Raw genomic sequence first — 22,083 nt, forward strand, 5'->3', positions numbered from 1 at the left:
AGGTGCCTCTTTGTTGGCTATTGTGTTTATCTTAGTCTTGTTGTTGACGGAAGAAATGGGACAGACACAGACGACTCCTTTATCTCTCATGACAGACCATTTTTCAGACATTAGGGAGAGAGCTCACAATTTGAGCACGGATGTTAGGAAGGGAAAATTTCGTGTTTTCTGAAGCTCCGAGTGGCCGTCCTTTAACGTTGGATGGCTGCCAGAGGGAACTTTTAATCTAACCACTCTTTTACAGGTGGAAGGTGTTTTCTTCAGGAAAGGAGCCCAGGGCCATCCAGGTCAAATTCCCTACATCTTAGTCTGACAGGACCTAATTGAAAACCCTCCCTCATGGCTTAAACCTTTCCTTCCATCCAGGGCAGACCCCTCGCCCAAAGTCTTGGCCCTACAAGGTCCAGTCCCAAAGTCTCAGAGAGACTCAGGACCTAAAGAAACCAAACCATCCCTCTACCCAGTCCTGCAGGACACCAGCTCAGAGGAGTTGATCTTTCCACCACCCTATCAGCCCCTCCTAACTGCCCTGCCGGCGGAACCAGCAGAACCAGATGGAGGGGAACCAGTTCTGGAAGAACCGGTTCCTCTTCCTGAAGGAGGAGCGCCTGTGCACGGACCTGCGGCGGGGACATGGGGCCAGGTCCATCGAGTGGCCCTCAGTCAGGGGCCCGCTGATTCAACTGTCCTTCCCCTGAATACCGCAGGGCCCCTGATGAAACAGGAGAATGGCCAATGCACTATTGGCTGTTCTCCACTAGCGACCTCTATAACTGGAGAACTCAGAATGCTAAGTTCTCAGAAAACCCCAAAGATCTTATTAACCTCTTAGACACTGTTCTTTTTACCCATCAGCCCACTTGGGATGATTGTCAACAGCTCTTACAGGTTCTTTTTACCACTGAAGAGAGAGAAAGGATCCAGGTAGAAGCCCAGAAGTCAGTTCTGGGTGACAATAGACAGCCCACCCAGAACTCAGACCTCATAAATGCTGCCTTTCCCCTCTCTCCTCCAAACTGGGACTACGACTCAGCAGAAGGTAAGGAGAGACTCCGGGTCTATTGCCAGACTCTGTTGGCAGGTCTCAGGGCGGCTGCATGAAAGCCCACCAATTTGGCTAAGGTATATAATGTTCAACAAGGCAGGGATGAAAGCCCAGTGGCATTTCTAGAGAGGATCATGGAGGCCTTTATACAGTACACCCCCATGGATCCTGAAGTGCCAGAGAATAGAGCCACTATAGTTATGGCTTTCATCAACCAAGCTGCTCCAGACATAAAGAAAAAGTTACAGAGAGTAGAGAGATTAGGAGAAAGGAGCCTGCAGGGCCTGGTAGTGGTGGCAGAAAGAGTTTTTAATAATCAAGAGAGCCCGGAAGAACTACAGATAAGAATAAGTGACCACCAAACTCAAAACTTGGCCAAAATACTGCTGGCTACAACTGCAGATAGCCCTCAGGAGCGACAGAGACACCTTAAGAAACTGGCCACGGGACAAGGTAAGGAAGACCTCACCCGAGGGAACCACCCAAAGTTAAATAAGAACCAGTGTGCATATTGCAAAGAGGAAGGCCACTGGGTCAAAGACTGTCCCAACAAAAGACCCAAAAAGGCCCCCATTGCTATCCTAAGTACTGAAGGCAATGATGACTAGGGGCGATGGGGTTCGGCACCCCTCCCCAAGCCCAGGGTAACCCTAAAAGTGGAGGGGAAACCTATAGAATTCCTTGTGGACATCGGAGGTCAGCACTGTGTCCTATTACAACCCCAGGGAAAATTGGCAGATAAAACCTGGTGGGTACAGGGAGCTACTGGGATGAAACAATATTCATGGACTACCCAAAGGACAGTGGACCTTGGCGTGGGCCGGATAGCTCACTCGTTCATGGTCATCCCAGAATGCCCCTACCGCTTATTAGTCTGAGACTTGCTCACCAAGGTGGGAGCAGAAATCAGCTTCCACCCAGAAGGGACAAAAATTCTGAATAAAGAAGGACATCCAATACAGGTGCTCACCATAAGCCTCGAAGATGAGTACTGCCTGCACCAGACACCCTTATCACCAATGTATGACTTAGAATATTGGTTACAGACTTTTCCCCAAGCCTGGGCCGAGACAGGGGGAGTGGAATTAGCTCGACATAGACCAGAAATATTTTAAGAACTAAAATTGGGTATGGATCCAGTCAGGGTCCGGCAACACCCGGTGCCACTCGAAGCAAGAGCTGGAATCACTCCACACATTAGAAGGTTACTCGAGTTAAACATACTGAGACCTTGCCAGTCAGCATGGAATACCCCCCTATTACCAGTCTGAAAGCCAAATTCAACTGACTATTGACCAGTCCAAGACTTGCAGGAGGTAAACAAGTGGGTGACGGATGTACACCCAACAAGCCCAAATCCATACACCCTCCTCAGCTCATTGCCTCCTACCCTAACCTGATATACAGTCCTAGATTTAAAAGATGCCTTTTTCAGCTTGCCCCTAGCACCTAAAAGCCAGAACATTTTTGCCTTTGTGTGGACGGACCCAGAAAAAGGAATTAGCGGCCAACTCACCTGGACCAGGCTCCCCCAAGGATTCAAGAAATTGCCCACCATCTTCGGTGAGGCCCTACATGAAGATCTGAGTGAGTTCCGATCCAAACACCCAGAATTTACTCTTTCACAGTATGTAGATGATATCCTGGTAGCCACTGAAGACCAGAAGAGGTGCCTGCAAGGCACCAAGGACCTGCTTTCTACACTAGGAGCCTTGGGTTACTGAGCCTTGGCCAAAAAGGCCCAAATCTGCAAGACAGAGGTAAGCTACTTAGGCTATAAATTAAAAGGGGGACAGAGATGGCTCACGGAAGCAAGAAAAGAGACTGTCTTAAGAATACCACGCCCACAAAATGTCCACCAAATGCGTGAATTCCTAGGATCTGCAGGATACTGCCAATTGTGGATCCCAGGTTTTGCGGAAATAGCTAGACCCCTTTATGAACCCACCAAAGAAAAACAGGAGTTTACATGGACAGAGACTATAGAGAACTCATTCACTAGACTGAAGCAGGCCTTACTCTCTGCACCTGCACTGGGGCTCCCTGATTTAACCAAACCTTTTTACCTGTATGTAGATGAAAGTAAAGGAGTAGCTAAAGGAGTGCTGATACAGTACATTGGCCCTTGGAAAAGGCCCATAGCTTATTTCTCCAAGCGGCTAGATGCTGTCGCCGCTGGATGGCCCCACTGTCTGCGAATCATTGCTGCGGTGGCTACCATGGTCAAAGATGCAGACAAACTAACACTAGGACAAGAATTAAATGTCACTATCCCACATGCAATTGAAGGGGTGCTCAAACAGCCACCAGACAAATGGATAAGTAATGCCTAACTAACGCATTACCAAGGATTGCTTTTAAATCCCACCCCTAACCTTCCAGACACCCCCTCCTACACTGATGAAGACACAAAATGGATCAAGCAGCTACCCATGACCAACTACCTAAATGGATGGTGGGGAGCTGCCGACTGCATCATTCTACTGGAAGAGTTAGGACATTGCGTCCTGACCAAAATGCATCGGGCATAACATGTTAGAGGAGAGGTAAAATTTTCAAATGCTACTAAAAAAAACCCCTCATAATCTGTGATTGTCTCCTGTCCCTTTCTGTTAATTAATTAATTACTTTATTTATTTAAGAAATACAGTGTCTATTATTTGCTTGTGGTGGGTCATGGATATAGCAATGAGCAAGATAAGATAAAATCTCCTCATTTAAAATTATATTCTAGAAAATCATTAAAAACAAATCTGTTTGCCATTCACTGCTTCTCTTGTCCCTCAGATCTGCCCATGTCTAGATGAAATTAGGAAAGCTGAGGAAAACTGTAGCCAAGCTAAAGGGCAAGGCACATTTTCATTCTTAGGGATACTGAGGCAATTAGAAGTCACAGTTATAAACAGGGAATTCTGCCCATAGAAGATACATTTCTAAATATTGTTCCCATCTCTCTTTTTTCCTTTGTATTTACTCCATTTTCTGGCATTTTATGACTGTTTTATGGCACTAAAACTACAGAAGCTTTGTCAGCATATTATATTCAAAAGACAGCCTTTATAGATTACTGAATTTTCAGTTGGTTGGAACTTATAGTGTATTCAATTTAACCTTCAAATTATGTCTTTTTAATAGACATAAAAGCTATTTCCTACCTATGAGTCATTTTATATCTGATGTCTTAACAGTGTAAAAATCAATAGTCACTAACAGTGTGGAAAGCTTCTATGTGTTTGGTTGATACCTGGGCACTATAGTCCTATTACATGAGAAGCTGTTTTTCTCAGATAATATTTCTTTACTTTTTTGTTCTTTGTCTTAGCTTTATAAGTGACCAGGAGGTGTAATGTAGTGAATCATTTGAAGAGTACTAACAGGTGCCTGCACGTTCAGAGGGTGAAACAGTACCAGGAAGACTTGTAGAATCTTCTTCCCACTAGGTGCACTCACATCATTCTGTGAAATAGTGCCAGCCCAAGGCACCCACTGGATTTTGGGGGTTACATTCTATTCTGTTGCATCATTTTAAATTCAGCTGCCTGTTGATTGTGGATGCTTAGAAAATCACATCTAAAGGCAATGAGAATTTGGGCACTTTACTAAGAGTTCCAATACTGGTCAAATTCACTCGTATGTCAAAGTGACCTGGCTCCTTTATGAACTGTGTAGCAGGAGAGGAGCTGGTGGTAGTGCGAGGGCCAGGGTCCAGAGTCGGGCACTCCCAGAGCTGGGAATCCTGAAAAGGAGGCTGAGTCCCAGGTGTCAGCGCTCTCAGTCTTCACACACATGCACAAGCACGCACGCACACACGTCCCTTGTGGTAGGGAAGCTTCAAAGTTTCCCACTCTGAAGGGCATAGGATTTGCCCAGTGTGGAGTGGAGTCCCAGTGACCTTCACTTGTGAAGATATCAAGGAAAGAGTAACATCCCAGTGAACACTGGGCACAAATTTCTTACCAATTTGGCAGGAAAAAGGAACACAATTCTGAAATTGACTTAGAGAAATTAAAGAAACATGATGTGACCTATTCTGAACATCGTGGTGGCTCTCAGTTCATAGTTAATTAATATATATTAATTATAATAAAATTACAGAATTGATGACAGAAATATCTAAGTAGGGAATGTTTTGACAGGAGTAAAGAAGATTTTCACTGTTCTTTTATGTAGTGTAGGAGAAGACTAAACAGAGCATTTATATTTTTTCTTTAAAATTATTCTTTAAGTTACTGCTCTAGAAACTAAGATTTATTTTTAAGTAATGTTTCTTGAGTATTTTAAGTTGAAATAATGACCCATTTTTTCTACTCATTATTCATATTCAAATGTTGACATTTCATTTAAAAATAGACTTCTATGAAATGGCTAATAAAAGCATTAAGTATAAATGATGGTTTCCATATTCTTTTTTAAATATTAATGATGACATTAACTTTTAAATAACCCAGTTTCATGCTTTTTTATAAAGAAAAAAGATGTCACTTTGGAAAAGAATAAAAGTGATAGGAGACAAGAAATATCAAGAGTGAAAAAGATGAAAAAATACAAATGAATTATTTTATGATAAATTTAGGGAATTTTTTAAAAGCAATTATTTTAAGTTCCTCAGATCACAGTATTGAAGCTTATTTCTACATTTGCCCAAATGAAATTAGGTAAGAAATCTTTAGTGGCCTGTAGTATCTAATATATATTTGGTGTTCTCAACTCATCTTCTCATTCTTCTCCAGCATGTGGATGTGTGAGCACATGTGTGTATGTGTGTTTGTGTGTCTAATGGTGGAGAACATTTCAGTATCAATACCCGTTTTTATATCTGTGTTAAACTCTGCCCATTTCCTCAGTTATCCTTGCCTAATCCCACTAATAAGGACAATTGACTGTCACTTGTAGGCTCAGCAGCCTACCAATATGTAAGATCAATTCTGAATTCAGACAAGGAGAGAAGCTCTTGTTCTGTCTTGAGACTCACAGTCAAATTGCTCTGGTTGCTAGTTAGTTACACGATGATTGCCAGATAATTGTAAAAGTGAGTTTATTTCATTTTTTATGTATGTCCCAGCTCTGGCTTTTTTCCTTAACTGCCTGTTGCTTAGCCTTTGTTTAGTAGCCCTGCAGGTACGTTTGGAGTTAGCCTTCTGGTTACAGTATCTGGGCAACTGCCCACGTCCATGGGGCCAGCCTGGTGGCATTCTTGATGTAAGCCACACCCCGCTGCTTCTTTTCTAGTCCTTCACCTCTCAAAATGGTAACCTTATCTACCCATTGGTTTAAGCTAAAAGCTTTTGTGATATTCTTGAAATTTTTTTTGCCTTATACTTAGGGTGCCTATAAATCTAGTTTGCCTGAGACAGCCCCAGTTTATGGTTGTCTCCCTGGCATAAGTATTAGAAACCTTATTCACTTTCTAGGTGTTTTGAATTTGGTAAAAAATTGTATGTTCATCCAATTCCAATTCCATGGAAAATCGTGTACAACACATCAGAAGTCCTAAGGGCACTACCTTCCAGATAGATCCTGTGTGCCTTGTCCCCGTTTCCAACGTAGCGTCATAGTCCATGATTTTATTCTCTCTTACATGGCGATGGCCATCATGCTGGTCTTCCTGCTTTTATAATTTCTCCATTATACTCTATTCTCCACTCAGGAGCAGGCTTATGCACTCCCTCACTACAACATTCAAATAAGTTGCCTTCTGAGAAGAAATCTTACATCTTGTCATGCTTTACAAGGCTCGAAGTGACCTTGCCTCTGTCATCTTGCTGTACTATGTGCTAACCCTCTTCCTATTCATTTCTGTTCCGTTTGTAGACTTGTTGCTGTTTCTCAAATACACTGAACTCAACTCCCATTTCTGCAGTTTTTATCCCGTCTGCCTAGAGCTCTCTTTCTCTCATCTTTGCCTGATTTCAGGTATTTCTCCACTCAGAGGTCAGCTCATCTGAGAGACGTTCCTGGCCACCATTTTTAAAGCAGCCGCTCTGATTCAGTACAGAAACAAAATAACTAGGTATTTCAGGCAGAAAGGAATTTAATCTAAAACTTAGGAGCTTACAAAATCATGAGAAGGAAATAAATCAAGGGATCTCCAGCGGAGCCCTGGCTTCGGGCCATGCAGCTGTAAGAGCTCAGGAAACGGCTTCTGCTACAGCAGCCTGACCACTCAGAGGCGGGTACAGGCTCCGGTGTCCAGCAATGCGCATGCTTACATCTGCTGACGTCTGCCAGAGAGTTGCTATCCGTACAGGAAAATAGCCTCTAGCTCCCTGAACTGTCCACATCTTATGCAAGGACATTTTCTTGGTAGAAAAGCTCACAACCAGTGAGCTAGCTGAAAGGGAGTCTTGGAAGTGTATTCTCTATTCTTCAATCCTAGTATAACTAGAGGACCTAGAAGGGACAGAACAGGATGCAGAGGGCCAAGAGATTGTATTTAGCACATGCTCCCCTGGGTCCTGTTACACTCTCTTCTTTACTGTTTTGTTTTTCTCCAAAGCTCTAATCACTACCTAAAATATTTAGTTGCTTGCTTGTTATTTTCTTTTTTTCTAATAGAATCTAAAATCTAAGACAGGGACTAGGAAGATGCCTGTTGGCTCACTTGAGAAATACATGCTTAATGTATGAATAAACAAAAGAATCAGTTAATTAATATAATAATATCTGCCTTGGATGGATAGTCATATTTAAAGTGTTGTGAAAATAAATAGCATATTCCATGTTGTGTAGGAAGTATTATCAGAGGATGGTTTCATTGTACAGGAAAAGAAAAATCCACTAAAAGTTAAATTAGTGAATTGAAGAGAAACTCAGTTTTAGGTCAGCAAGATTTTGTGAGGGAATGAAAACAACCAATTAAGCGTACTTTTGCAATTTTAACTGGAAATTATTTTCAAGTCTCTTGAAGAAGAAAACAAATGGATCTGATGCTTGGAAGTATTAGTAACTTTTCGTTATTTTCTCTACCTGTCATTACTCTCCATGGGAGATTGCCTTGTTTGAAGAGACTGAAAACTGTGTATGCTGGTTGAACCTTTCTTCTCTTACTCACAGGATCTGACTGCTGGCAGGCCAAACACTAGAGGCCAAGTGGACCAAGCTGCCAGTGCAGGGAGTAGCCTATAATAGTCTCACTGTTCTATGACTGGGGAGTTAAGTTCAGTTCGTGTGCTAAGAAATATAAAATTATTTTGATCTCCTGGGTGTTCAATAATAAACTATGTTCTTCAATAATAAAGCAGGTTTTTATATATACTTAGTTGTCTTTTGTGTCTATGACAGTAGTTTTCAAACTTAGATACACATTAGAATCATCTAAGAGCTTTCAGCTATATTCATGCTTGGGTCACCTCCAGAGATGTTGATTTAATTGTTCTGTGGTGCAGGTTTGAGAACTGGAATATTTAAAAGCTCCCAGGTGATTCTAATGATCAGCTAGTGTTGCATACCATTGCTTTATAGAAAGGAGTGTTAATTCGTATCTTCAAAATCCAACATACAGATTGGAATTAGTATGAGCTTATTCTTTATGTTATGGGTTGAATTGTGTACACCCAAAGATATATTGAAGTCCTAACTCCTGATATACTTATGAATGTGACCTTATTTGGAACTAGAGTCTTTGCAGATGTAATAAAGTTAAGACAGGCCATTAGGGTGGGTACTCCAACATGACTAGTGTCGATAAAAGACACAGAGAGAAGACTACCATGGGACAGAGAAGCAGGTACTGTACTTATATTATCACAAGCTAAGGAACTCCTGTAGCTACAGGAAGCTGAAAGAGGTAAGGAGGAGTCCTTATGTTTTTGGAGGGAGCTCTCTGGATGGACTTGTAGTGTCCAGAACTCTGACAAGATAAACTTCTGTTGTTTTAAGCTATCCAGTTTGTGGTACTTTTTAATGATAGAAACCAATACGTGTTCTTTGAAAGTACTCTTTACAAACACATTTCAAAGACTAGCACATGCTCAGAGAGCTCATAAGCTTTGAAACAGGCTGTTGGATGTTGCTAAACTCTTCACTGGACAGCCTCTCTTGGCATCTAGATTCTGCTATCATCATTCTTCAGAGACTGCAGTTGCAGATTCCCCTGGGTTCCCACTTCAGGAATTTATCATTCCTTACAAGATGAATGATTTAACATCCCTCACAAGATGAATGGACTTTTATAAAAGGGCTCAATTAATAACCCATATTCAAATATATACTGATTGCCTTGTCCAAGTCTATCAAAACTTTTAAATTCCTAATAAAAGTGATTTCTGTAAATCTGGGTGGCTATTTTGTACTGACACGTGCTCAGATACCACTTTTGAAAAAAATAATCTGCCCTTCCTAAAATTTGTGCTGTCTAGGCACATTCTGTGTGCCCTTTCCCTACCTATCAAGTGATTGGACTCAAGTGTTCTTATGACCCAATGACAACTTGCTCATAGATTAGCCTATGAAATATGTTGTATGACAAAATACAGAAAAATAATCTAAATGTGTCAAATTACTTTTTGAGGTAATTTGAACTAAAGAAACCCAAGGAAGTGAATCAGTTAGAAACAGGGAAAGAAACTGACCACGTTCTCTAAAAATATCTAGTTGGTGTAAAGTCCACGTTATAAGGAAACATACTAGGAGAAAGCATTGAAACACAGTGTACAGAAAGAAACAGAACAGACCCACTGTTTAAAGCACTGTTTCCAAGTCTCCAGAGAAAGGATACTATGTGGCAGAAGGAGGGAGAGTAGGAAGGACAGGAGAGGGAGGCAGAGAGGGGGGTGGGGGGCAGGCACTATAAAAATTCCTCTATTTCTGCTTTATTTCTAGTTTATATGTAATTTCTGATAGACACTTTTAACATAGTATAAGTCTCCATTTTAAACCAAAGATCCTGATTAGAACAATACTCTGTATGCAAATCATTTACTTAAATGTAATCTACTACTCAAGTTTAAGTATATGCAATGTCAATACACTTGGGGATATTGAAAGGATAATTAACCAGCTGTAGTAAACCTTGGGGAATTTCTCCCTATTCCCAAGTTTCAATCCAAGTCTCAGACCTAAAGCAGAAGTGGAATGCTAGGCCATGGATAGGATTCAGCCCACAGTGGTATCTAAATGGTCTATTCTATATTTTAAATTGCAAGTTTGTACATAAAAATCTCGATTTCTGACATCTTATGAAATATTAGGCCTGAGGACAATGTGCTGATATTCCTATGGGAAAAAAGTTTCCTGGATTAGAAGAGGCTATATGATTGGAATTGTGCTTATATTTTCCAGTTTGCTACAGTTCATGATATAAAGAGCCTCAGTTTTCCCTTGAAATAGGTTTTGCACTATTTTTCTTATAGTACAAAAGTGTGTGTATAGTACAGAGGTTTGTGTTGGGGGTCAGAATATCCCTGAAACAAAACAGGAGACTGAAAATTTTGGTTGTTAGAGTAAAGACTATTTTTAAATACTTGATATAAGGCAGAGTCTGTTTCGCTTTTACTTAATTTTTACCTTTCTTGACTTTTTAATTACATTTAAAAATGTCATTTAGGAAAGAATTAAGGAAGTTTAAGGATTGGTGTTAATAGTTCTTTGAATGGTAGAATTCACCAGTGAAATTATCTGGTTATGGACTTTTCTTTGTTGGGAGATTTTTGTTTACCTGCTCAATCTCCCTGTTGTTATTGGTCTGTTCATATTTTCTCTTTCTTCATGATACAGTCTTTAGCAGGTAGTACATTTTTAGGAATTTCTTTTATGTGTCGATAATTGTATGTGGGTTTTCCAGGGGCTCTGGGGGCCATGGCTAGAGAATCTGGAGTCTATTCACAGGCCACTGTGGAATGCATACCCGGGACAGAGGTCTGTCTGCCTATTATCCATGAATAAGTGGGTGAGGGGCCTTGGTGGATGGTGTTGCTTCCCACAGCACCCACAAAGGCATTTTAGTCCTTGGATTAATGCCAAATTTTTGTTGTTGAGGGAGGGACAAAAACAAGGAGCACCTCAATGCTGACATTCCTTCTGGAGCTATACTGGAATTATCCAGTCTTTAAAGATTAGATAAAGCTTGACTGTTAACTCACCTGTTTCTTGTGACCATTTCAATAAATTTTTCATGATATTAGATGAATTCTAGTTTCCCAGTTCTTTTTTTGTGTCAATTTTTATTATTTATAGTTTATTAGAAAATCAACCATTTTCCCTAGACTCAAATGTTTTTGTGGCATATAGTTGCATTCCTAAACTTGTATTATTTTATTCTGTCTCAGTCTTTTCTTTGTAATAAGCTTATATTATTGATGTTTTATTATTATTTTATTAAATATTTATTTTCCTATTGTTGGGAAAATGGAAGTACCGTGGCCAGGATCCTCACCTGATCCTAATCTACCCACTGTGTCAGTGCAATGATGTAAAACTTAGCCTGCTGCGCAGGTGCATGCTTGCATACCTATTGGCCATAAGCCATTTTTGCTGCTGTTGCTATAAAAAGAGTTCTGCCCTGTGCTAAGGGCAGAGGGATGCAGGAAAGGAGGAGAGCAGAGGCTGGAGTCAAGTGCAGAGGCGAGAGTGGGGCACCTGCAGCACCTGGAGCAGAGACTGAGACAGAGGTGGACAGGATTCCAGCATTTGACCTGCCACTGTGAGAATAAAGCTTGACATAAGCCCCTTTTTACCCCCAAGTGTTCCATCGTCATTTTTCAGTCTCATGAAATCCAGAGTAAAATTGCCTGGAGCTGAAATCCCCTTTAGCCCAGAGCTACACTTATTTAATTAAATTCAGCTTGATGGACATTCCTAATTATCTCTTTGCTGTTTCATTTTTTCTAATTTATTAAGTAAGGTAATAAAACAAATACATTTCTTTTTTGCTGTTCTCATTATCAAAGATATTGCAGGCTACATGTTTTTACTAGGTACAGCTTTTTCTTTTTCTTAACAGCTGTGTTTTCTTTTTCATTCCTTTTTATATAGTTGGTGTACTATTTTTGAATTCTGTTCTGGTCTAAGGATTATCTTAAGAACACATTTTTTAACTTCCTAGCTATTAAAACAGTAATTTTTAGATTATTTATTTCTAATCCATCTGGAGCATGTCTAAGAATATGTCCAGATATGTATCTGTATTTTGATTTTATTAAGGTTCTTTGTTGTCAAGTACATAATAAAATTGGGAACATATTGAATAAACAAATGGGCAAAATGCATTTTATCTGCAGGTCTATTAAATCAAGTCAATTAATTGAATCATTCTATTTGCCTTTGTGTGTCTTTAGTTTTATTTATATTGTCATAACAAGGGACCCAGTATTGTTTTCATTATGCTCCCTTTGTATTTGTGATCAATTTGCATTATGTATTTAGCACCATCATGTGTTTTAGTGCACATAAGTTTATGACTATTGAAATTTCATACGTTTTTGCCTTTTTAGACTTCAAAATTCTCCCTTTTCTTCTATTAGCATTTTTTTTCAGCTTACATTATACCTGATCTGATGTTAATATTGGTACACCCCTTCCTTTTTAAATGTTCATTTGACTGATTCTTTTGGATCATTACTTTATTTTCAACCTCTCTAGTACTTAGTCTTGAGTTTCTTGAAAACAGTATCTTGCTGGTTCTACTTTTAGTGGTCCCTTTAAACAATATATTGTTTCTCTATGTCATGTTTAATATAATGATATATTTATTTTTCTTCCAACTTACTGGTGCTTAGTTTTATTTTTATATTTTTTATTTTTCCTTTTTTTTCTAAGTGTGACAATGTTTTCATTTTCTTTCCTTGTTAATTTGAAAATTTAATCATATTGCTCAATTTCATAAATGATTTTAATTATTTTTCTTATTACATAATCAGAAGTATATTTAAGTACTATTATTTGACAACAAGATAATATATTTTTATCCATAAGGATGCACCACTGAACTTCTAACAAAATGCTCTACTAATCCCTCATTTAGTCTTTTGGTTTTGGATTATTAAAATTCCCTTTAGAGTATGCCTTTCCTGTTTTAGGAGGGCTTTTTATCCTTTAATACTTTATTTCATGACTATCACTACATGAAATATTGTATATCTTTAGATATATTTTTTTGCCTGAACAGGTGAAAGTGGCTTGGGTGGATACATATCTCTTGAGCCTTATTTTCTTTGAGAAATCGGTAGATATTATTTTGCTACTTTCTAGATGAGAAAACCTGGTTTATTTTTCCTTTATAGGTAACTTTTTTGGTCTGGAACTTTGCAATTCTTTCTTACTCTTAGTGCTCAGACATTTAACCATCCATGTTAGATCTACCAGTTCAGACTGAAATTGGGTCTGAGAACTTGCAATCTGTTTCCTTTGTTCTTCATCTCAAGAAAAAAATTTGTTTATTTTTTCTCCTCCGTCTATTCCCTTGTATCTTCCTGGAATCTTATTACTCAGTTACTATACTTTCTGTATCTAATATCCTTGTCACTTACCTTTTCCATCATGATTTCTACCTCTTTATAATTTTGCACAGTGCTTTGAAGGAAGACTTGAATTTAATCTTCTGAATAACTTATTTAAGTTGCAAGAGTGATCATAATCTTCCAATTGTCTACTAAATTATTTAGTTGGAAAATTGTTTTATTTTAAATTTCCAAAGTGTCTCCTTTGTGCTGAATCTCCTTATGTGCTCTTACTGTTTCATTCTAATTATCCGTCTTCCCAGCAGCTCTAGCTTTCTGGGTGTGACTGTATTTCTTTAGTTTGATAATGCTCCCTGTCGTTTCTAGGCCCTATTTATATAGGCTGACATTTTTTCTGTTGGGGTCAAGTCTGACTGATAGAAGACCCTACGTGACAGCAGTCACACAAGCAATGGAAAATGGCATAGTTTATTTCCCTTAGCCTGACAACATAGACGGTTTGCGTCTCAAGGAAGCCTGATTCCATGCTTTTCTCTCCAGCTCAGGGAAAGGGAAGACTCAGTCTATCTATTTGGCTCTTTCATTTCCTTTTGGCAACAAAAAATATCAGCCACACTCATGCCCTAAAATATCCAAGGATTTCTGCAGGCCAAACTTTTCTCAGGATTCACCCCTTCCTGCTCTCTGGTTCTTACCCAGGGGCTTCTGGTCATGGTCTGAGAGGGTGGCCCAGGCCAGGAATGCAAAAACTCTACTTACCTGTCTCTGTCACCCTTCCCACGAAACCCAGCTGGGCACTCACACCGAGCTTCCCATATTTACTGGCCTCAAGCCCAGAAGAAGCAAGCAGGTCAGAGCTGAGAATGAGAGAAAGAAGCCCTATTCATGTCACAGTGTTCTCAGAGTTCCCTTCCCCACAGTTGGCCATATAGTAAGATGTGTCATCAGCTAACTTACTTCTTTAATTATTTCTGAAACTCAGGTGCAGAGAGAGGGAAAAGCATTCCTCTCTTTTGACCCAGAATGAGTAAGAATAATACCTAACCTTGGGGTAGCAATTAATATATTTCAGACATTACTCTAAGAGATTTGACCACCTCTAGTGCATCCTTTATAGAAACCCTGTGAAGTAGGTTCTGTCTCTACCCAGAACATTACAAATGAGGAAATGGATATTCAGTGACAAGTCCAAGGACACACATGTGGCAAATGACAGAGTAGCACCCAAATGATAGAAATGTGGCTTCAGACCCACTCTCTGATCCACTGCTCTGTGTTGCCGTCAACCAGTGTGTCTGCCAGGTGGACAGGAGCTGTTCGTTGCAATCACCCTTTGTAAAGTGACAAGTCTGCTAAATAGAATTCTGATTGAAGAATAAACAAGGATAAAGTAAGATTTAATGTTCCATGAAAGTTCAGTAGCACAACTAGTCTTTGGCGATATTAGAAAGCCTTGGAAATTGTTTATATTCTGTATTTTTCCATTTTCCTGAGATATCACTTCCTTCATTATTCTGGGACATGAATGAAAGGAAGCCACACATTTTAAACGTCTAGTCCAGGAGCTGATAAACTATGGCCCACTGGTTAGTTTGTAAGTAAAACTTAATTGGAGCAGATCCACCACCTATCCACTTACTCAATGTCTGTGGCCACTTCAGTGCTGCAGTTATCAGTGATGAACAGTCATAGTAGAGACCAGAAGATCAGTAACTCCTGAAATATGTATTATTATCTGTTCTTTATAGAAAAAGTGTGTTTAACCTTGTTCTAGGTTAACATAGCCTTCAGAATTATTCTGGGACTTGTATTTCCCTAGTCTTACAACTCACTTAATATGTGTTCCTTTTTATTGGGCTTTTTTCTCTGCCTTTCTATAAGAGAACTAGCTATCTAAAATCTAATACATGAGAAGATATTAAAGACTGATACTAGTTTTTATGTGTTTCTTTCAGCTGGCATCTGCTATGTAATGAAGACTTCTGAAGAGAAATATAAAATAAATCAGTTTTTTGATATAAAATTGGCATATAAAATTACATTAATTCTGAGTGTATGACATAGTAATTCAATATGTGTATATACTACGAAATGACCACCACAATAAGTCTAATTGCCATCCATCACCAGGCAGATAACTCTTTCACTCTTTCATCAACAACCATTCTGTTCTTCCTATGAGTTTTGTTTTGTTTGTCATTTATTTTTTAAATTCCACATATAATTGCAATAATATGGTACTTGTCTTTCTCTATCTGACTTACTTCACTTGGCATAAAACCTTCAAGAATCATCTATGTTGTCACATATGGAAAGATTTCAGTCTTTTTAAATTCTGAGTAGTATTCCATTGAATAGTGTACATCTATTTAATTCATTCATCATCAGTGGACACCTAGGTTGTTTCCATATCTTGGCCATTGTAAATAATGCTGCAATGGATAATGGTGCATATATCTTCCCAAATTAGTGTTTTTGTTTACCACTGCAGGATGGCTACCCAGAAGTGGAATAGCTGGATCATGTGGTATATCTGTTTTTAATTTTTTGAGGAAACTCCATAGTATTTTCTGCAGTAGTTACATGAATTTACATTTCTACCAACAGCATATAAGGAGTCTCTCTTCAGCACATCCTCTCTACCACTTAATATTTTTTGTCATTTTGATAATAACCATTCTGACTTATGTGAGGTGGTATCTCATTGGTTTTGACTTGCATTTCCCTGATAATTAGTGATGTTGAAAGTCTTTTCACATACCTGTTGTCCTGTATGTCTTCTTTGGAAAAATGTCTATTTATATTCCCTGCCTATTTTCTAATCAGATTTTTTGTTTTGCTGTTGAGTTGAGTACTTTATATATTTTGAATATTTACCTCTAATTGGATATATGATTTGCAAACATTTTCTCACATTCAGTAGATTGATTTTCCATTTTTTGGATGGTTTCCTTTGCTGTACAGAAATTTTTTAGCTTGATGTAGTCCCACTGGTTTTGCTCCAAAAATTTAATGCCAAAACCAATGTTGTTGCAGCCTGTTTTCTTCTAGGAGTTTTATGGTTTCAGGTCATACCATATTTAAGTCTTTAGTTCATTTTTAGTTCATTTTTGAGTATAGTGTAAGATAGTTGTCTAGTTTCATTCTTTTGCATGTGATTGCCCAGTTTTCCTAATGCCATTCATTGAAGAGACTGTTCTTTTTCCATTGTATATTCTTGGCTCCTTTTTCATAAATTAGTTGACTATTTATGTGTGAGTTCATTTCTTGACTCTCTGTTCCATTGATCTATTTCTATGCCAATACCATACTGTTTTTTTATTACTATAGCTTTGTAGTATAGTTTGAAAACATGGAGTGTTATACTTCCAGCTTTGTTTTTAGGATTGTTCTAGCTGTTTGAGATCTTTTGCAGTTACATAAGAATTTTAGGTTTTTTGTTCTAGTTTTGTGAAAAAATGCCTTTAGAATTTTGATAGGGATTGCATTGAATCTGTAGATTGCTTTGGGAAGTATGGGCATTTTAACAATATTAATTCTTACAATCCAAGAGCATGGAATGTCATTTCATTTATTTGTATCTTATTTAGTTTCTCTCATCAGTGTCTTATAGTTTTCAGTGCACGTCTTTCACCTTCTTGGTTAAATTTATTCCTAGATAGGCTATGCTTTTTGATGTAAATGGAAATGCTTTCCTACTTTCTCTTTCTAATAGTTCATTATTCATGATAGAAATGTAACAGATTTCTGTATACTGATTTAGTATCCTGGAATTTACTGAATTTGTTTATTAGTTCTAATAGTTTTGGGGTAGAGTCTTTAGGGTTTTCTGTATATAGTATTAGGTCATCTGCACATAGTGACAGTTTTACTTCTTCCTTCCAATTTGGATGTCTTCTATTTATTTTTCCTGCCTGATTGCTATAACTAGGACTTCCAGTACAGTGTTGAATAAAAGTGGTGAGTATGGCTGTTCTTGTGTTGTTTGTTATCTTAGAATAGAGATTTCAGCTTTTCACCATTGAGCATGACATCAGCTGTGGGTTTGTCATATATGGTCTTTATTACATTGCTGTATACTCCCTCTGTATATACTTTGTTGAGTTTTTATCATGAATGGATGTTGAATTTTGTCAAATATTTTTTCAACATCTGTTGAGATAAACTTCCTTTTGTTTATCATCACATTAACTGATTTGTAGATATTGAACTGTCCTTGCCTCCTTGGAATAAATTCCACTTGGTCGTAGTGAATGATCTTTTAAGTGTATTTTTGAAATCAGTTTGCTAATATTTTGTTGAGGATTTTTGTATCTTTGTTCATCAGGGATTTTGGTCTGTAATTTTCTTTTTTTTGTCGTGTTTTTGTCTGGCTTTGGTATCAAGGTGGTGCTGGCCTTGCAGAATGAGTTTGGAAACTTTCTGTCCTCTTCACTGTTTTGGAATATTTTGAGGATTGGTATTAACACTTCTTTAAGTGTTTGGAAGAATTCTCCTGTGAAGTCCTCTTGTTCTGGTATTTTATTAGTTGGAAATTTCTTTAATTTCCTCTTCAAATTTGTTACTAATAATTGGATTGTTCAGATTTTCTATTTCTTCTTGGTTCAATCTTGGGAGATTACATATTTCTAAGAATTTATTCCTTTCTTCTAGGTTGTCCAATTTGTTGGCATATAAATTTTCATAGTGATCTCATATAGTTTTCTATACTTAATTTCTGTGGTGTCAGTTGTAACTTCTCTTTCACTTCTGTTATTATTTTTTTAGACCTCTCCCTTTTTTTTCTTGTTGAATCTAGCTAAAGGTTGACCAATTTTGTTTATCTTTTGAGAGAACCAGCTTTTAGTTTCATTGATCCTTTGTACTTTTTTTTCTCTATATTTCATTTATTTCTGCTCAGGCCTTTGCTATTTCCTTCCTTCTACTAACTTTGGGCTTTGCTCTTTTTCTAGTTCCTTGAGGTATAGGGTAGATTGTTTGAGATTTTTCTTGTTTCTTGATGTAGATCTGTAATGCTGTAACTGCTCTCTTAGAACTATTTTTACTACATTAGGAGACTTTGCATTGTTGCATTTCTATTTTCATTTTTCTCCAAGTATTTTTTAGTTCCTCTTTAATTTCTTTGTTGGTCCATTGGCTATTTAGTACTTTGCTGTTTAGCTCCCATGTGTTTGTGTTTTTTCATTTTTTTTTCCTGTAATTGATTTCCAGTTTCATACTGTTATGATCACAGAAGATGCTTGGTATGATTTCAATCTCCCTAAATTTACTGAGTTGTTTTGTCATCTAAGTGATCTATCCTAGAGAATGTTCTATGTGCACTTGAAAAGATGAGTATTCTGCTAATTTTGAATGTAATGTTCTGTATATATCTACTACGTCCATTTTGTCTAATATGTTACTCAAAGCCACTGTTTCCTCACTGACTTTATATATGAATGATCTATCCATTGATGTAAGTGGACTATTAAAGGCCCCTACTATTATTGTACTGCTATCAGTTTCTGCCTTTAGGTCTGTTAATGTTTGTATATTTAGGTGCTCCTATATCGGGAACATTAATATTTACAAATGTTATATCCTCTTGTTGGACTGACCACTTTATCATTATGTAATGTCCTTCTTTGATTTTTATTATAGTCTTTGTTTGAAAGCCTATTTGGTCTGATATGAGTATAGCTACACCAGCTTTCTTTTCATTTCCATTTGCATGGAGCATCCTTTTCTGTCCCTTGACTTTCAGTCTGTGAGTGTTCTTAAGTCTGAAGTTAGTTTTTTGTAGACAACATCAAGATGAGTTTTGCATAATCCATATAGCCACTCTATGTCTTTTGACTGGAGAATTTAGTCCATTTATGTTTAAAGTAATTTTTGTAGGTACGTACTTATCCCTATTTTGTTGATTGTTTTCTAGTTGTTTTATAGTTTCTATTTCCTCTTCTTTTTCTCTTGTTCTCTTCCCTTGTGAATTGATTGCTTCTTTTAGTGTTATGCCCAGATTTCTTTCTTATCTTTGGTGTATCTACTGTTCATGCTTTGTGGTTTTTATGAGATTCACATATGATAGGCTATATATACACAAAATGGTCTATTTTAAATTGATAACAGCTTAAATTTGAATGCATTGTAAAACCTCTACATTTTTACTCCCTTCTGGCCTTCAAACTTTCTGTTGAAAAAAGTCAGTTGGTAGTTTTGTGTGTTGGGGGAATTTCCTTGTATGTAACAAGTTGTTTTTATTTGCTGATTTCAAAATTCTCTCTTTGTCTTTAACTTTTAGTGCTTTAAGTATCATGTATTTTGGTCCATTTTATTTCTTGAGGTTCTATCTGGGCTTCTTGAGAATTGGATGTCTAGATCCTTCCTCATCTTAAGGAAGTTTTCTGTCATTATTTTTCCAATAATTTTTCTGGCCCTTTCTTTCCCTCTTTTGTCCTGGTATGCACATAATGCAAATGTTATTCTGCTTGATATTGCTTATAGATCTCTTAAGCTATCTTCACTTTTTAAATCCTTTTTTCTTTTGGCCACTGTCTGGGTGAGTTCCACTGTTCCGTCTTCCAGGTCACAGAACTGTTTTGCTTCATTCAGTCTCTTGCTGAACGCCTCTAGTGTATTTTTTAGTTGAGTTATTGTATTATTCAGTTCTGTGGTTTCTCTTTGGCCTTTTCTTATATTTCCTGTCTTTGTTGAAGTTCTCATTGCATTGTTCCTCCATTATTTTCCTGAGTTTAATGCACATCTTTATGACCATTACTTTGAACTCTTTATCAGGTAGATGATTTATTTATATTTTTAAGGTCTTTTTCTGAGAGTTTGTCTTGTTCTTTTATTTAGAACACATTCCTCTGTTTCCTCATTTTGTTTGACTCTCTGTGTTTTATTTCTATGTGTTATGTAATACAGCTACCTTCTCCAATCATGAGGGAGTAGCCTTATGTAGAAGATGAACCTTATCTTTCAACCTTGCCCTGGCTCTTAGTTGTCTCTTGAACCTTTGTAATAGTCTAAGTAGCCTGAATCCTTCTGAATAGGTCCCAGTTGTTGGGAGTGTGCCAAGACCCATCAGTTTTCCAAAGGGGGTGGTCTCTGTCAGCACCTAGTTGCAGGCTGACAGGAAGCCAGATCCCCAGATATAAGCTCCAATGGTGTCCAAAACCAGATATTTTTGGGGCCTCACCTCTTTGGTGCAGAACACAAGGGTAGGAGTACCTGATGTAGGTCACACTGTCCTCACTGGGCCCATGAAATCCCTCCCTGCTGTGTGTGCCTTGGCACTGGAGGCGGGACTTTTGACAAGACAGCGTTTCTGCCTCCTTTACCTTCTCAATGTGCTTCTTTTATCCCTGGTAGAGGGAGCTGTTCAGCTAGTTTTCCATTCTTTCTCAGTGGGAATGTCTTCATATTTAACTACAGATCTGATGTGTCTGTGGGGGCAGGTGAGTACAGGGTCTTTTTATGCTGCCCTCCTGGACTGCCCCACAGTATCACATTTTATGATTTCAGAGTCCATAACAGATAGGAAAGATCATTCTAGCGACCATCTAATTATTAGCTACCCTACTTCTTATCTTATTTACCATACATGTATTTTGTTTGCTTTGTCTGATATTTCACTCTCTGGCTGCTGGACCCTTAATTGGATTATTGTCTTTTCTATCAACTCATTGGGTTGAGTCTGGCTATTGGAAGTCCATATATGGCAGGAGTCATAAAAATCATAGAAAAATGGCACAGCCTTTGCCTCTCTATCAGTATAGAAGCCATTTTATAGGACTTCCATTCTTTTGATTCCAAAAGAAAGAATTTATGGAATTGTTTTACTTAAAATTTAAAAAACATATAAGGGACCAGAGGATAAATATTACTTGGCAGAAAGGAGAAGAAAAAGCTCTTGTAGCAGAGACAGCTGGCTGTTACTGTAAATATTTATATGTTTTTGAGGTTTATAAAGCACTTGCTAGCACTTATTTAATCTTTTCTACATCTTCGTGTATGTATTTGTATTTGTATTCCCACTTCACAAGTGAGATAACAGACTCAGATTAAACAGCTCATAAGTGACAGAGGTAGAACAAATCTATATTTTTAGGTCCTTGATATCACACTCTTCCAAATGTCCATGTTATTTTTATTGGAAAAGTTGTAGAGAATCATGATGCAGAGGAGTCAATGGACTCTGTGAGTACAGAGCTAGGGCAGAGGAAAGCAATTTTCCTCCCTGCAGAAAGAGCCGATTTTCTTCACTGCAAGGAAGAGAAAATAAAAAGAATTCTTCAGTAATTTTTCCCGCATGTATCTATTTATTCATTTAACAAGTATTTATTGAGTATCTATTATGTTTCAGGCATTGTTCTTGGAACTGGAGACACAGCAGTGAACAAAAATTCCCTGTCCTTACGAGTGTATACTTGGGGGAGATGGATAATAGAAAAAGAAGAACAAAATAGAGAATATACTAATCAAAATAGTTACCAAGGAGAAAAAAGCAGAGAAGGGGGATATAAAGTATCAGGACATAAGATTGAAATTTTAGAAAAAATAATCTTTCTAAAGGAAAGGCCTCACTGGGAAGACAATTAAGAAGTTACCTAATATACTACTAATGTTATTTTGACTAACTTGTCTAACATTACAGTTCAT

The sequence above is a fragment of the Manis javanica genome, chromosome 3 (assembly GCF_040802235.1).
Source record: "Manis javanica isolate MJ-LG chromosome 3, MJ_LKY, whole genome shotgun sequence".
In the NCBI taxonomy this organism is placed as follows: domain Eukaryota; kingdom Metazoa; phylum Chordata; class Mammalia; order Pholidota; family Manidae; genus Manis; species Manis javanica.